This window comes from Pantherophis guttatus, chromosome 6 (assembly GCF_059756535.1).
Source record: "Pantherophis guttatus breed Tessera chromosome 6, ASM5975653v1, whole genome shotgun sequence".
In the NCBI taxonomy this organism is placed as follows: domain Eukaryota; kingdom Metazoa; phylum Chordata; class Lepidosauria; order Squamata; family Colubridae; genus Pantherophis; species Pantherophis guttatus.
In genome coordinates, this window is record NC_142068.1 from 29,765,162 (window position 1) to 29,783,589 (window position 18,428).

The 18,428-nt window shown below is 35.3% G+C and overlaps 1 long non-coding RNA gene across 3 annotated transcripts in view; it reads right to left on the bottom strand.

Annotated features, from left to right (window-relative positions):
* The window catches only part of LOC117678317 (uncharacterized), a 49,078-nt gene that overhangs the window by 29,249 nt on the left and 1,401 nt on the right, over positions 1-18,428 (bottom strand). The window contains exons 2-3 of one of the 3 annotated variants that reach the window (XR_004594992.3): positions 18,173-18,254; positions 16,279-16,537 (exon numbers count right to left, since the gene is read on the bottom strand). This is a non-coding gene — a long non-coding RNA (uncharacterized LOC117678317). Of the gene's footprint in view, positions 1-16,278; positions 16,538-16,699; positions 16,804-18,172; positions 18,255-18,428 lie in introns of those variants that run through there. The other 2 variants (XR_004594991.3, XR_009620429.2) reach the window with 2 other exon arrangements.

Here is an 18,428-nt window from a genome sequence, read left to right on the forward strand (position 1 = left end):
CCTCCAGTCCCCTAATCTTGTCTACCCTCTTTCTAGAGACTCAACATCTTTTTTTGTATCATGGTCATACAAAACTAGACACAGTGTCCCAACTGAGTCTTACCAGTGCAATGAAAATCTCTTGTGTGTTCTCCATAATTTTCAAACAAGGGAAGGGGTCCTGAGAGCAAAAAGTTTATAAAACAGTGATCTAGATCAGATTCCTACATCAACCTACTGCTACCCTCTCCACAATTCTCATCAGACACACCAACAATAGCTAAGCATCCTACAACCTACCCATTGGGCTCACCACCTCGGGTGATTACAGATAATGAGGTGCAAGGTCTATTTCACAGACAAAAGTCAGGAAAAGCACAGGGGCCAGACAAGATAACTCCTTGCTTAAAAGCTTGTGCTGACCAACTGGCCCCCATCTTCACCTGCATCTTTAATAAATCACTAGAGATGTGCTATGTTCCTTCTTGCTTCAAACTATCATCCCAGTGCTGAAGAAATCCTCTATCAAGGAACTGAATGACTTCAGGCCAGTTGATCTAACACCTGTAGTTATGAAGACCTTTGAAAGGCTAGTGTTGGCCCACCTGAAAACCATCACAGATCCGCTGTTAGACCCCTTGCAATTTGCCTACCGAGCAAATAGATCGACAGATGATGCTGTTAATATGACTCTATGCTACATCCTACAACATCTTGAATCTCCAAAGACCTATGCAAGGGTCCTCTTTGTAGACTTCAGCTCAGCATTCAATACCATCATTCCAGATAACCAGCCAGCGGTACCTGAACACACTTGTAAATTCAGGTGGGCCAGCACTAGCCTTTCAATGGTCTTCATAACTATAGGTGTTAGATCAACTGGTCTGAAGTCATTCAGTTCCTTGATGGAGGGTTTCTTTGGCACTGGGATGATAGTGCCTAACAGACAGGAAGCAGCAGGTGAAGGTAGGCAAAATCACATCAGATACCTGTACAATTAGCACAGGAGCCCTCCAGGACTGTGTGCTCTCTCCACTTCTCTTCTCTCTCTATGAATGCATCTCAAAAGTTCCCTCTGTTAAAGTACTGAAGTTTGCAGATGATTGATCTCATTCGAGACAACGATGAATCTGCATATAGACAGGAAGTTGAACAACTAGCCTTGTGGTGCAACCAGAACAATCTTGAACTAAATACAGCGTAGAAATGGTGGTAGATTTTAGGAGTAACCCTCCTTTACTACCATGTCTTACAATACTAGACAACAAAGTATCAACAATAGAGAACTTCAAGTTTCTAGGTTCTATCATATCTCAAGACTGAAAATGGACACCTAACATCAAAACATCATAAAAAAAGCACAACAAAGAATGTTCTATTTGCGCCAATTCAGAAAGCTCAAACTGACCAAAGAGCTGCTAATTCAGTTCCACAGAGGAATTATTGAGTCTGTCATCTACACTTCTGCAACCAATCAAGACAGATATAGACTTAAACAGATAATTAGAACTGCAGAAAAAACAATTGCTACCAACCTGCCTTCCACTCAGGACCTGTATACTGCACGAGTCAAAAAGAGGGCTGTGAAAATATCTACAGACCTCTCACATCCTGGACATAAATTGTTTCAACTTCTACCCTCAAAATGATGCTATAGGACACTGCACACCAGAACAACTAGACACAAGGACAGTTTTTTCCTGAATGCCATCACTCTGCTAAACAACTAATTCCCACAACACAGTCAAATTATTTACTAAGACTGTATTATTACTATTCTCATCCTTCCTAGAACCTATCTCTTCCCACTTATGAATATAACCATGTTACTTTTATATTTTCAATTTATATTGTTTTATTTGTTTCCTAGTATGATTTGATTGCTTATTAGTAACATATGACTATCACTAAGTGTTGTATCTTATGATTCTTGATGAATGTATTTTATTTTTCTTTATGTACACTGAGAGCATATGTACCAAAGACTTGTGTGTCCAATCACACTTGGTCAATAAAGAATTCTATTCTATTCTATTCTATTCTATTCTATTCTATTCTATTCTATTCTATTCTATTCTATTCTATTCTATTCTATTCTGGAAAGGAGGGACTAATTAACAACAAAGTATGAAGAAGACAGAAATATTCTGCCTTTTCCATACAACCAGTATTTTTACTATAGGGAATCCTCAATTTATAACCAGTCATATTATGACTGCTGGGAGTTATGAGGGTCTCAAAATGACTGCTCTATGGACATAAATATTTCTAAATGTTGCCTCCATGTAGTCACATGATCACACTTTGGGTGCTTGGCAACCAGCTCATGCTTATGACCACTTACAGTGTCTCATGGTACCAAATGACTGATATTTTTGCCAGTTTCCAGCAAAAATACCCACTTGGAATAATGGGTTCACTTAACAACTGATTAACTAACAACTCTAGTGACTTGCTTAACTGTCACTGAAAATATCAGAAAGTCGGGTCTGGTCACATAGGTGCCCCAATTTATAGCCTTACAAGCAGAATTTGAGTGCCAATTATATAAGACAGGAGGATGAAGAGCATCACATCCATGGCACGACAACCTGTTCCCCAATTTTGAAATAATAGACACCTGGATTTCTAGTTTGGTTACCTATATCTGCATTCATGCTATTGACATGAACATACTAGAACAGTGTTTCTCAACCTTGGTAGCCTGAAGATGGGTGAACTTCAACTCCCAGAATCTCCCAGCCAGCTGGCTGGGGGATTCTGGGAGTTTAAGTCCACCCATCTTCAAGCTTCCAAGGTTGAGAAACACTGGACTAGAAGGATTAACTTGATTAAATAACTGCATCATTGGTAAATTTCTGGTTTCAAGAACAATTTTAGCAAAAGATAAATTGCTCCTTAATAAGAACTGAAAGACCATCACTATAAATAATGCCTACCGTGTGAAATTATTAGTCTTACTAATTATTAATCATTCTAGTAAATGAAAGTAGAGTCTAGCAATTATTGATACAGGTTTTTTTAAATAAATAAGACCACATTTGGGGCAGGAGCAGGGCACATGCGCAGGGCCGCACTCACGTTGCATTTTGGGGCACCTGCATATGCATTCACGCCTGTGGGCTTTGGGCACTTGGCACCAAAAAGGTTAATCATCACTGCTCTAAATTGTATCTGCAATTTGACTTGATAAAACATTGTAAGGAAAAGCTGTGACTATTTCCTGGAGCATTCCATTATTAAAGTAATGTGCATTATGCTTCTTAATAACTCATCTTCTAAATTACTCTCCTTGATAATCAAAGAAATCTGGAAAATAATTAACCCTTTTGCAACTCTTGTTCAAACTAGGATGAAAGCTCCAACTCAGTTGCTTAATCAAATTTTTTCTTCCTTTCATTGTCCCTTTCTCACTCTCTGTTATTCTTGACCACCTCTTTTGCTCCCACACATTTTATTTATTATTTATTTTATGGATATACGGGCTGTCCCAATTTTGAGTGAGTGAGTCAGTACATGTGCTGCCTGTACCATCACAATTTTTGCTTCAGGACAGAAATGCCTGTAAAGGAGAAGGAAAGTTCCAAGTTTTCTCTGTCAATAGCTGAAATGACTCAGAAAAAAATGCAGATAGGGATAGATAAGTCCCTATCTGCAGATACGTTTGTCTCATCACTTGGTACATTTTTTGCATACTCTAAGATCTTGGAGTTGTTTCAACTGGAGTTGAAACAACCAGTTTGATTTATCAAGTGTACTTCAGGATTAAATAGTGTTAATAAAAGCATTAAAAATATTTGTGGTACATTCTACATACCTTCTAAATTGTTTATTGTTAGATTATCCTTCTAGTTAATAAATTGAATATGAATACATTATTATTCATAGTTTTACTTTTTGATGTTTAGAAAGCATAGGACGGTTTACTGTACAGGGCCAGCAGAATGAATGCTATAAAGGTCACAGTTTATAATAATCTATATAAAATGGATTTTTAAATAAAATTAGGAGATCTAATCACTTTTTGCACCAACTTAACAAGCAAAGCAAGGAAATTCTGGTTACTGTGGCTTTTAATTGCATCTGAAAAGAAAATTATATTTTATTTCTAAAGACTGGGTCTTTGTTGAAGCCGCAACTGCTAAAGAAATAGTTACATATTTGAAGATTATTCCATTCCTTTCTAAATAGGTTACTGTATATTGTTTTCATGAAATGCAACATGTTGTAATATTAAAGATATTACAAATACCAGTAAATTGTCACAAGACTTATTCTCTCCTGTCACATCATCATAATTATAAATAATTAAGATTTCCTTTGGAAGCTATCAAAAGTGTAATTACTTCAACCTGCAGAAGGCACAGACCTATCGCAAGGAATTTTCCTTTTAAGAATTGCTTCAATTCTTGTTTCCCACAAGATTTCCTGGGTCATACCTGTCAATCTACAGATCAACAATAAATGCTATTTTCTGTTGTATTACCAGTCAGATTACACAGAGTATTACACAGTCATGATAATGTAGAGAAACTAGCAGCCTTTAGCAATAAAAATAGTGCCTCTGGATGTCTTGGATTACAGTATTTAGAAAGCCAATACCAAGCGGACAATGCTCAACTTTCTGTAGTTGTGGTGTAAAATATTGAGAAGGTTTTTTTGTTTTTTTTAAATTTAATTTATATGCCGCCCTTCTCCGGAGACTCAGGGCGGCTTACAATGCGTTAAGCAATAGCCTTCATACTTTTGTATATTTTTATACAAAGTCAGTTTATTGCCCCCACAGTCTGGGTCCTCATTTTACCTACCTTAGAAAGGATGGAAGGCTGAGTCAACCTTGAGCCTGGTGAGATTTGAACTTGCAGTAATTGCAGGCAGCTGATGTTAATAACTGTTAATAACAGTGCTTTAGTCTGCCGCGCCACCAGGCTCTTTCCGTCCCCCCAAAAAAGTGCAGTACATGATCACCAAAACTTTACTCATCCTTACTCTATTAGAGTAGCTGTTGCAGACTTAAAACCTTTTCACTGTTCTTTTGTTGACTCATAACTGAAATCTTTAAGAAATGATTCTTTCCTGGTGTTTTGAGTAGCATCTACCTGCCGGATAGCATTCTACTTTAATTTTTCATCATGCCTTTGTATGGTTAGCCACACTTTTGTTTACTGAATTAACTCTATTGAACAATGCATTGAACTTGAAAGGGATTATATGAAACCTTAGCTACAAAACTAGCTAGCAACATTTAAGCCTTGCATGTTCTGCAAAATTGCTGTTATGAGTTCTTATGGACAGTCTGGTTCATTTCTAACTTGGCTGGGAGTTTTAGTTCTAATGCTTCCAGAAATCCCTGTCCTGAGAAAGGAATCATTGACAACATCTAATAGCAGATGCCTCCCACCTTTTGGAGAATTACTGCCTATCATTCTTGCCACATGACCTATTTGTGATCCACTGACAGCTTTGTGCCAGAACTGTATCAGAATTGCCCTTTAATGCTAGATTTAACAGATTTACGTAACAGCCATGTTACTAACCTAACAACTACAGTGATTTACTTATGGGGCAATGGGGAAAAATTCACTTAACAACTGCCTTGGTCAGCCACAGAAATTTTGGACTCAATTGTGATCGTATGTTGAGGTCTACCTGTACTTTCTTACTAAAATAAGGTGGGTATGACAGCAGGAAGGCTTATGAGTTCTCTTCCACTTTAATGGATAGGAGAATGCAGTCTAAAAGATATGTTATCTAGAAGATTGTCCACTGGGAATAGAGATTTTCCCACCCCATTTTTTTTAGTATCAAAACTTTTATTAGGACCAACTGCATTTTTTAATTTTAATTAAGAAACATAATAAAGGTCTTGTCATCACATTTGGATTGCCTTCTTAAGATCTACACTTTTTTGTTGCTGCTTTTTTAAATCTACAACATTACTTTAACTATGATCATTGGGGATATGTAGAATTTGCATTTGGCCTATGGGGAAAAAACTCAGGAAATTTTGGACTTGTTTACACTCCTGCTAGAGGCATGTTGAAATAATAGGTGTGTCTTCCTTTCTATCAATTAAACTGTATTTGAAAATATAGTCAACTCCACCTTGTGTACAGTTCCCAGAGACCATTCATATTACTGTGTTTCCCCAAAAATAAGACCCTGTCTTATATTTTTGTGAACCCTGAAATAAGCGCTTGGCCTTATTGCTATGCGCTCAAAAGCCCAATTGGGCTTATCAGGTGATGCCTTATTTTGGGGAAAACAGGGTAGATAGTTTAAGATGAGTTCATCAAAACCTTTAAAGAAGAATATAGAATTAATCAGCACTGAATCTTAGAATGCAATATTGCAGGCTAACACTGTCCATAGCCAGAAGTTTAATGTTGATCAGCTTAAAGTTGACTCAGCCTTCCATTCTTCTGACGTCAGTAAAATAAAGATCCAATTTGTTGGGGACAAAACTGACTCTGTAAACTGCTTTAAAGATGGCTGAAAAACACTATGAAGCGATATATAAATCTAAGTGCTATTGCTATTGCTAATTGTTATCTTATACCTTGTCCTTATCTCACAGCATTGGTCTTTTTCTTGCTGGTATTCCACTATGAAACAGCCCCAGAGATTAAGTTTAGCTGAATGATGATTAAAATTCAATTTTTAGTGACTATCAGAGCTGATGTCTAGAAATTTTAAATTCACAATAAAACCTTCATCTCCTCTCAAATTTATATAAAGAAATTAGGAATACAGTGCCTTCCACCTAGAGAAAAACATGCCAGGGGAAAATGATTATTTCCACTGATCCAAGAGCCCAGTGACACCTTCAGGTCAGATCCCTTGGTGAAAGTCCCATGCTTAAATCCCCCATTAATTTCACTTGGGAAATATTTGCAAAATTCTAGGAAAAGTGCATGACACTTCTTCATACAAATGAATGCTGGATTATCAACTCCATCCTCTCTTACCAAAGAATGCTACTAAATATTTTTTTCAAAAATAAGTTTATGTGAGAAGTAAATGAATGAAAAAACAGCCACTTACAACCCTAATTAGATCTTTGGATTGGCTTCAGAAACTTTCCCATGAACAGCAAGTTACAGTATGCCAATGAGTAATGATCCAAGCATGAGTTACCATTGTCAAAGCATTCTACTAAGCTACGATTTTGACTTTTTCTTTGGCTGTTTTTTTGTCTGTAGTTGTAAGAATTCAGCCACTATGTTCAAAAATCAATATGCAAATCCAGACAATGTATGTGGATTTATAAAACTGGAAAATTATAGCACAGCATGATCTACTATTGTGGTGGTTAGAAATTAGTGGAGTATACACTATGGGAAAAATGTAGTACTCTCTATAATATAGAAAATTTACATGTTTATACTTCATGGTGTATGAACCAAAATTGAAGAATAGCTCTGTGCATTCCTGAAAATGACCTTGAGGAAGTGACTCGGAACTTACACAAACTAAGAATTAAAGCAGCTGCATATTCTTTTCAGAAGATTTAAAAAGTGGCTGCTTTAAAGAGTGGCATTGCAATGTTGTATTTGTGCAAGTTCAAAAGTACTTTGTCCCAATGTTTTTTTAAAGACAGCTCAGTCCGGCTAAATAAGGTAAAAAGCCATCTGAATGGAATCAGCCTTCATTATAAAAGGTCTTGCCAAATATAACATTTGATTTTGCTACTGGTTTTTGGAAGCATCTTGTATCTTTTTTTTTTCAGAACGACTTGAAGACATAATCAAGAAAAATGGAGTGTAAGTAAAATTTAATTACTTTTAAAATTAGAAATATTGTTTTTGTGAATCATCAATGTCTCTGCCCTCTACATTTTTCTGTCTTTTACAAGTAGTCCTCAACTTATGAGAACAATTGAACCCAAAATTTCTGTTGCTAAGCAAGGTAGTTGTTAAGTGAGTTTTGCACCAGTTTGTGACCTCTTTTACCACAGTTGTTAAGTGAATCATACAGTTATTTAATAAAGCTGGCTTCCCCCATTGATTTGCCTGTTGGAAACCTTCCAGGAAAATTACAGATAGTGATCACATGACCCTGGGACAGTGCAATTGTCATAAATACATGTCAGTTGTCAAGTAACCTAATTTTGAGCATGTGACCATGGGGATACTGCAACGGTCATAGGTGTGAAAATTGGTCATAAGTCAATTTTTTTCAGTGCTGTTGTAATTTCCATCACTAAATAAATTATTGTAAATTGAAGATTACCTGTAGTGTCCTTATCATATACTTCAATAGAGTCCTATAATATCTGTGCAGTGTGTATTGCTTTGGAAATCATTAAAATCAATGAAATCACCTTAGTTAAATTATCCTAGTTAAACTATAAAGCTTAATCTCTTAATCTCTGAAATGGTAAGAAGACTGGAAAAACATAGCAGGACTGATCTATCTGTTATATTCTATTGAAATATCTTGCAGTACAGATTGATATGTACATAAAATAAATTCAAATACGTAGTAAAGAACATTTATATCTTAAGATAGTAATAACTTTTTATGTGGAGTATTTCATTTAATTCATTTCTGTATGATTCTTTTTTTTTTTTTTTTGCTTTAATTTATATGCCGCCCTTCTCCGGAGATTCAGGGAGGCTTACAATGCATTAAGCAATAGCTCTTTCTCTATATGTAGGATGTTTCTAATACCAATATCTATATGTAAGAAGTATCTAATCCCAAGAATGTTGTATATAGAATTGGACTTTGACATCCATCAAGGAATTTTGATGTTATAACTGAAAATATCTTGAGGAAGGCAAATTGCTTTGCCCTAACACAGGGATGTCAAACTTGCAGCCCAGGGACTGGTTGCATCATGTGCAACCGGCCCCGCCCGGTTTAGCAAAGGGGAAAAAGTCATGTGATGCTGCCATGATGACATGAGTTTGACACCCCTGTCCTAACACATTATTAGTTACCATCAAAGTATCAATATACCTCTAGAGTGCTGCTATAAATTAAATAAAAAAGCAGGTGGATGTTCAATTAATTCTGCAACCTTTACTAAAACTTAAAAAAAAAAGAATTTTAGCCTTGTTATAGCATAACAAACAATGCAACAATAATAATGCATTGGGATTTAATTAGAGAAAGGATATTATTCATGCTACAGCTAAATGCAACCATAGCAGCTGGCTGAATACCTTTGGGTAGTCCTTATGGAAAGTGAATTACTATTACAATTAAAAATGATAATCAAGCAAAAAATATCTAAATAAAATATAGGAAAAAAATCTTATTTATAATTTGTGAATTGTGGCACTAGAAATAGAAAAAAATGTAAATGTACATTTAAATTATCTTTGCCTAATGTGCCTGGGAAATGAAGCACTATATGTGATTTAAAGTGTGCTTGAAGATATTACATTATACTAGGGGGATCTATAAAGAAATTTTAGTTTGATATGATTTTATAGTGGTTTTGTTTTTCATTTTTATTATCTGTAAGTTTTTTCCCCATATAAAAAATGGAAAATACATATCTCTGTTAAAAATAGCTTTGTTGCATTTAAACCCACTTGCTTTACCATGTATAGGAAAAATAAAAAATAAGGTTGAGATCACTATGGCAGTAGATTGACATTAAGCATTTCATCCATCCATCTATTAGCTTAAATGCTTTCTTGTTCTAGCTAAAAAAACCCCACCTACAGAACCACCTCCGGAGTATCCAAGCCTAAATTATCCAGACCAAGGATATGATGTCCCAGGTTATCCAGGAACCCAGGTCCAAGTTGGAATTCCTCAGCATGCATCTGGATTGCCTCAATATACACCTCCATCCTCTTTGCCAAGTAGGTTGTTGAGGCATCTGCAGCCTTCTTGGTTCAAAAAGTTTTTCCATTAAGCTTTTGTTTCACTGAATGATTCACAAATTTGACAGGAGGATTGGGGATTATGTTGAAGGTTTTGAGAGTGGAAATGATTGTGGTATGCCAGTATGAAGCCGCCTGCTTTCATAGCTTTTTTTGTAATTAAAAAAAAAAACCTTCAAAATTGCATAGCTAAAAATTGGTCATACTGCTGCTGAATTTCAGAATTGGAGGACTATAAAATGCCTTAATAATTAATAGTTCTTAATAGGGCACAAATGCTCAGCATTAAAGCCAAATCTAGACTTTTTCTTCCAATACTTTAAGGTTTTTGGTATTTTAGGAAATAATAAGGCTGTAGGTTACATGAAGAAGTTGAAAACAGTTCCTGGAAGAAGGCAAAGGAAAACTGTTTACCATTATTATCAAGAAAAGTAATGTATCTGGATATCACCCAGAATCAAGATTGACTAGAAAGGAATTCTTTACCTCTGTCTTCCCCCACATCAATAACCACAGATTAAAAGGCAGGATTTCTGCCTCTTTCTAAGAATAAAACACACACAACCTCAGAGGCGTCCTGTCTTTTCTCATATTGTTGAAATTATATTTTGTGACATTTTAACTGGTTGTTCTTTTGATCATGTTAGAGTACTCTTAATGGCAGCACATCATCTGCAACATCAGATAGACTGAAAATTGATGGCTTACTGAAGTTTACCAAAGTCCATAGTATTTGGGTAGATGTAGCAAAGTTAAACTTAGACATCTCAGATTCATATTGGTGGAACGGGAGAATTGGTAATTTACTTGCAATTACCAATTCTCCCCTTCCACCAATATGAATAATGCATAAAACCATCGCATTCCTAAAAAATTCCAGAAAAGAATGCAGAGCACAGCAGATCAGGAGCAGGCAAAGTAATGTGACTAAAATCCAAAAATTCGTTTATATTTTAATTTTTTTTATAACCTCCAACCATGTAGTTACATAATACTATACTGTATAACAGAGAAGACTATGTTTCTTATTTGATAGACCGGTGCAGATATTTTAACTAAAGTTTTACCAGAAACTTGAAATCCTTGTTAAAGTTTGGTTATCCTTGGCATTTTAGAAAATAATTTGCTTATGATCTCATTTTGAAACTTTTGAAACTTGGAAGTTCAACCTAATGCATTGTCTTATGGAGCTCTCCAAACTGCCAGTGTGCCTATTACAGCTAAACCTGTGGTTTGGATGCCAGCCCCATCAGTTCCTCCCAAATGTTCACCTGGATTAGAATATTTAAATCAGGTATGTTTTTCCTATGCTCCTTTTACTTGATCAGTACAGATTACAAGATTCTAAATCTTTTCCCTATTTAATAGCCTCTAATTATACTGGACTATACTTTCTCTAACACTGGCCAGCAAATTTGGAAATTTCCACCAAGCCTACATAATGAAGTATTTATTTCTCTTGCATCCTTATAGTCTTAGTAAATCAATGTGATTCTACTGAAGAATGATTACATAAATTCACTAGTGAATTAAACAGATGTATTAATAATTCTATTAATAATAAATTAATAGTATTCACTAGTAAATCACTAGTATTCATGATGGGTTTTTGGGTAGGGGTCAAAAAAGTAATAAAGTATATTTTGACAATCATTAAAAAATGAAATTTGTAATTTGTAACGTAGTCTTAGGACTAAAATTCAAAAGCGATTAGAATTAAAATTAAAGTCCAATTCTCTTCAACCATTACCAAAAACCATTTGGGAGACTATTAAATAGCCATTTGTAAAACTGCATTCAGTTAAATAGATAAATTTGGCTCAAGTATTCTAGAGCGACATTATCACCAAAAAGATGGGATTGTACTTCAACAATATCTGGAAATGCAGCTTCCCATTATAAAGGAACCAAGACTTCCAGATACTGTTAGACTAAAACTCGCAACTTTGGTGTTGGCTTACAACCAACCTCTGCTTTAGAGTGAAAATGACAGCTGGTCTCAAATCTTTCATTTACCAGAAAATAAATTAGGAAAGTTTTGACCCATCAATCTTTTCAACTGTTCAAGATGCATTTATCACCCAATCTTACCTTTGCCTTTTTTCTTCCGAGGGCACAAGTGTGGACTGCTGTCACATAGCATTTTTATTTTCTAAGAATGTTTTCAGGCAATTGTGTTCCGAGAGTTCTTTTTGTAATGAAAGTTGATGCTAGGGGCTTAAGGATGTCAACTTCCTGTTTACTGGTTTTTAAATAAAATTACTGATTAAAAAAAAAAGATTTGGTAGCGGATCTGATGAATATCAACGGAGTATTTGTAGATGTGCAGAAGAATGCATATGAAGAATTCTTCATATTCTTTCACTTTCCCCCCTGATTATGATGAATTTATTGTCATCTCATTGCAGTGATTAACCAGCATTTGGCACTTCTAATAGGAGAGAATATATGTAGACCAGACTTCAACATGGAGTCCTTGGTGGTCTCTGAACTTGGTTGTTTTCTTGCAGACTTTTTGTTAGCCAACTAGGTAACATTTTTAGTGCAAGAAGGGAATGGTATTTTCTATCTGGTTATATACAGTGGCTTGCCCTATCAGAATTGGCGGAAATATTGTTTGTTATTTTCTTGTTATTTCCTTGATAGGCTGTTGTCTAGTGTTTGATTATTTGTCTGGTCTTGATCCTGGTATAAAACTCTGCTTTTCAGGATATTGATTGCTGATGAAAAGAAAAAAAACATTCTAGGTTTTTTGTTTCCTTTTTAGGGTTTTTATTTCTCTTTTGAATGTGGTATAAATGTTATTTATCTCTATGAGCCTGTCGCTAGCTGATTTGTTTGACTGACAACCTTCCAGGAATTCCTCAGTATAATTTGGATTTAGGTTGGTCTAGGATGCTTAGAGTTTCCCAACTGAATCTAGGTAAAGTCTGTCCATTTGTTGTGAAATTAAAGATTTTTCGTTGTGTCTTCTGACTACTAGTGGTATTCATGATGTTTTCTATCTGTTTTCATACATCATGGTTGTTACACTTTTTACATTGTATGTTATGGAAGATTTCTATTTTTTCTTCTTGGGCTACTGCATGCATCCATTAACATTTTGTCATTTTGGATACATTCCGTAAATTAGTCCATTTGAAGTACCTTGGTTCAAAACTATTGCCCAATGATGCATTGTCTTGTATGTTTAGTAATATATAATTATTTTGATACAGGTCTTTAACTTAATGTTTCTTTTTTTTCCAATGATAAGTGGCTATGAGACTTGTAATAAATATGAAATAAAAAATGCCATGGGGCAATGGATATACTTTGCAGCTGAAGAAAATGATGAGTATAATATATACCGTTATGGGTCTTTCAGATCATTTACCATAAAACTCTTTGATAGTGCAAACCAACCGGTCATACAATTGTCAAGAGAGTTCCATTGTATGTGTTGCTGTCCTTGTATTTGCTGCCTACAAAAGGTAAACTCAACCCTTCTGCCCATTTGGACTGTTTTGTTCACTAATTCTTTTCCAAGAGTATCAAGAAGTGATATACAACTTTACAGAAATATAAATTAGCGTTCTATTCCCTCCTATGGTTATTATTACAATAGTATTTAATTGTAAAGATTCTTGTTACATATACGTACGTACTATATATGTATCTTGACTTTCCTTTAGATCTTCTCCATAACTATAGGGGTTTCAGAGTGGTAATAGAACCATAAACAGACGATGTCACAGTAATAATTAATAACTTTACACAATAACTTTACACAAGTCAGTGTATCCCTCTAAGACTCCTCTATAAGAACTACGATGGTATAGCTGTTAAATACTAGAATAGATTAGGGAGACTCAAGTTCATATCTACTTTAGGGGTATCAAATATAAGCTACAAAAATCTTTATGACCATTAGGTGGAAGCAAAGAGGTTGAGGAAACAGAGAGTCTTTGTTGTCATATAGGAATTGTTCAGATTTTTGCAACCCAGATATGCTAGTGTCAGGGGTGGGTTCTAAATTTTTTTACTACCGGTTCTGTGGGTGTGGCTTATTTTGTGGGTGTGGCTTGATGGTCATGTGACAATTATTTAGGATTTAGCAGAGGTACTGGTCTACCAGTCTTTTAACTGCTTGCAGAGCTGTACTGATCTACCCATTTATTTTTTGCAGGCACTGGTCTACCCATTTATTTTTGCAGGCACTGATCTACTCATGTATTTTTGCAGGCACCGATCTACTCATTTGTTTTCTTTTAACACTGATCAGCTGTAGTACGGCCCTTTGAAGCCCCGCGGCAAGAGTTTAAACAGTTTTTTTCCCTCTAGCCATCAGCTGGGACTCAGGAGGCAGCAATAGTTGGGGGTGGGGCCAAATAAAAGGTAAGAATGCGGGAGTGGGGGGACACGGGGGGTGGGGGCGCGGGGGGGCAGGGAGGCAGAACCGGTTCGGTGACATCATATCATCACTGCTACCGGCTCGGGAAAACCGGGCCAAACCGGGAGGAACCCACACTGGCTAGTGTACATATGGATATTCATTCAGTTATTTTGAGCAAGTCAACCTCTTTCTGCTCACGACTTCACACTAATACAAAAACAAAACAAAAAGCAGGGGCATAAAATCCAAAAACAACATATTAAAAATGTTCTGTTCCACATTAACAGTTAACTCCCTTTGATCATTTATTACCTTGATTTTCCATGTGCATTCAAACCCAACTATAGTAAAAGTGCCTGTTAACATGTCTGAATGTGAGATAAAATACTGCTCTTTATTCTAATTCTGCTGCATGTTATTTTTCCTTTAAAGCTTGAGGTTCAAGCACCACTAGGCACAGTCATTGGATATGTTAAGCAGAAGTGTTACATCTGCTGACCCAAATTTGTTATCCAGAATGAGGCCAGAGAAAACATTTTGAAATTGCATGGACCTGATTTATCACGCCATGGCTTTAGGGATTTTCATTTTGAGGTAAGGTGACACTCTAAACTCTGTCTTTATCCACTTTTCAGTGTTGAAATATATTAAGTATTGATAGACCTATGATTTTTCTAATTCATAAGAGCAGAAGTAAGATTGCTGCATACAGTTTTCTCTGTTGTTTCCTTTTTCTTCTTTGTAGCCAAGGAATTTTATATGCCCAATGTGAAGTCTATAAATTACGATAATAATTTAGAAGATATCCTGGGGGATGATGATGATGATGATAATGTTATTGTTTATTAAGCTGATATGTATTTTGCATTTCTGTCCTACCTCTTAAAAGTAATTATTTTAGATGATGTCATAACTATTTCAAAAGCATGTCACATTCCAGTACTTATTCCGAAGGGGGAAAAAATAATACATACTCTTAAGTGGAAATAACATATTTAAGTCAGTGAGTGAGTTAAGTCAACGAGTGAAGCCACACACAAACTTTTCTGATAAGGAAAAATTTGTATAACATTGCATATAAAATAATTGTATCGATTATCTAATAAAAATTCATACTACTTTTTATTGCATATTCATATTCTCCATAATATGATTTGCAAATCTCTGAGTGTGGTTGCTTACATATCTTAAGATCTTCATAACTTATGTTTTATGTATTAATAGAATTCAAATTCTAATTTCTTACTAAGGGTGATATATCACATTGCATTTAGGACTATGGTGCATTGATATTGTTATCCTTATATCGTACAAAATGATATATGTATGTATCTATGTATGTATGTATATGAAATTATAAAACACACAGCTGCATATTGGGTCAGTCTTGGGACTAGGCCTTATGGTTTATGGTAACTTCCTTGAATAATTTTTTATTACTTGCTTAAAATTAGGTGAAATCTTTCAATCAAAACTCATCAATTGGAAAAATTCACAGGAAATGGAAAGGATTAGCAACAGAAGCTTCAACAGATGCCAGCAATTTCTTAATCCAATTCCCAATGGATCTTGACCCTCATATTATGCAAGCAACCAGATTGTGGATTCTTATGAGGCAAGAAGTGTTACTCTAGAATGGTGTTTCACAGCCTTGGCAACTTTTAAGATATGTGCATTTCAATTCCCAGAATTCCCCAGCCAGCATACAACTGAGGAATTCTGGGAGTTGAAGTCCATGCACCTTAAAGTTGCTAAGGCTGAGAAACACTGCTCTAGAATATATAATATATTAAAAAGACTCTTTTGCAACTGCTCAAGGTACTTCTAGAGGGACGCTAATGATATTCCCAGATGAAAGATCATACAGGTAACTATGGAACATACAGAAACTATGGAAAGAACAATTTCCTTTTCTTTGGTGCCTTGATGGATATCAACAATTGAAAGAGTGGGAGATGGAAAGGGGAAAAAGGAGAGAGAGAGACAGAGAGGATTGTATTTTATATCTGTTAAAAAATAATGTAAGTGTAAAAAAATCAGTTTGGTTAAGTATAGTTCAAGTAAAAACCTGAATAATAACAATTCCATTGTAATATATATTGGCTTTAAAATATGCTTGTAAGATTCAATAAAATATTTCAGCACTTTTCTTTATTCACTGCATGAGTGAATAAAAATAATAGTGTCTGATGTGTCTCGTAGATGGGCTTCTGAAAGCAATGGGATCTTCAGAAGAGCCTCTCTCATGTTTCAATTCCAGATAGGTTATTTTTCCGAGGGGTTGTTATATAAGAAGCAGTCCTTGAGACAATTCTTCCTATTTATGACAAAAGATGCTGATCTGCAGGCAAAAATAGGAAGGAACACCAAGTTGGTTTCACCTAACATCTTTCATGTCCTTTGCACCAAAGTATATTGCCATGAACCCGGTTGCCAGTTTTACTTGCGTTCTTCTGGTAACCAGTTTTACCACATTAATTTTGATTTATTTGGGTTGTCTGTGGGAAAGATGAGTTTCTTTGTTAGAGGTTTATGATGTGAATTGAATTCTCCAGAATTGTCTTTTCCTCTACTCCTGTGTTTTTGGATTTTCAGAATGGTAATTATCTGAGTCAAAACAAAAAGAAATTCCTTTTGCTACATAGTAGGGACAAATTAATTTTGAAAAAAGAGTGTTAACAGATGTTTAGTGAACAGCTGTATCTTAAAATTCAAGGGGAGGTCAGGTTACCTTCATTTTATTCTGAATTTTGAAAAGCTAATTGCTGCAATGCCAGATTTAGATTTGGTGAGGTTCTAAACTGTTAAAAAGTTACATCAGAAGGCCTTAGAAAAATGTACACCAAAATAGGACCTTGGGTGGACACAAAAAAACTGAATACATATATATGGCTTTTAGTTATTTAATGGCAAATTATTTAAGGTGAAAAACACAAATTATTTTCAAATGAATGGTTTTACTGATTATATATTTATCATTTAGATCAGGGTTGTCAAACTGGCAGCGTGTGGGGCAGATTCGTCATGCACAGGCCACACCCACTTCAGCTCTGCGAAGGGAGAAAATGTCGTGAAACGTCACGTAATGGCAACATGACGCTGCGAGTTTGACACCTGTGATGTAGATGGTTCTTTTTTCTCTCTCATAAATTATAATCTCATACAGGTAGTCCTTGACTTACGATCAAAACTGAGGCCCAAAGTTTCTGTTGCTATGTGAGCCATTTACTAAGTGAGCTTTGCCCCATTTTAGACCTTTCTTTCCACTGTTGTTAAGTGAATAATTCCAGTTGTTAAATTAGTAACATGTTTGTTAAATAAATCTGGTTTCTCCGTTAACATTGCTTGTAATAAGGTCACAAAAGGTGATCATATGACCCAGAGATGCTGCAACTGTCATAAATATGAGTCAGTAGCCAGGTCTCTAAATTTTGATCATGATCATGAGGGTGTTGCAACAGTCATAAGTGTGAAAAACAGTCACAGGTCACTTTTTTCAGTCTCACTGTAACAACCATCACTAAATGAACTGTGGTAAGTTGAGGACAACCTATACTTTGCAGCACACCTAAAAATTCATATAAAATTGTAAAAGCAAGCAAACAAAGTAAAATGTTATGAATGTCTGTGGATTGCAAGGCCCTAAATTGTAGTTTGCTTATGCCTAAATCTGGCACTGTTGTTGGTATTCTTGAGTCTTTTTTTCCTCTGGGAATTTATTTCTAACCTCTGATTAGTCTGAAAGGAAAAATAAGTTTAAATAAATACAATTGTACTTTAACTCCTTTAACAAAGGAGTCTGCTTCATGATTTTGTGAAGCCTAAGTCAGAACATTATGTTCCTGTAGAATAGGTGGTTATATTTCATTAGCATGCTTCTCTGTTTATAATCTTAAATTCATTTTAAAGATAGACAATTTATTTTGCATTCAGATTTAAATTTGGGCTATTAATATTCAAGAATAAAATGATCTACCTTGGTCCGTGCAATTTGTATCATCCAGATGTGTCAGCAAAAGTGAAAGAGAAGACATCTCTATAAATGTCTGTTCTGACGGCTGAAAAAAAAGTTTTCATTATACAAAGCATTTGTATGCATAACCTTCCATCTACTTCTAAATATTCTACCCTCTGTTATAATTCTCAGACACTGTTACAACTTCAGTAATGTTTCTATTTCATAGCTAATCAACAAGCCTAAAAAACGAACAGCCCAACACTTTCAACAACCA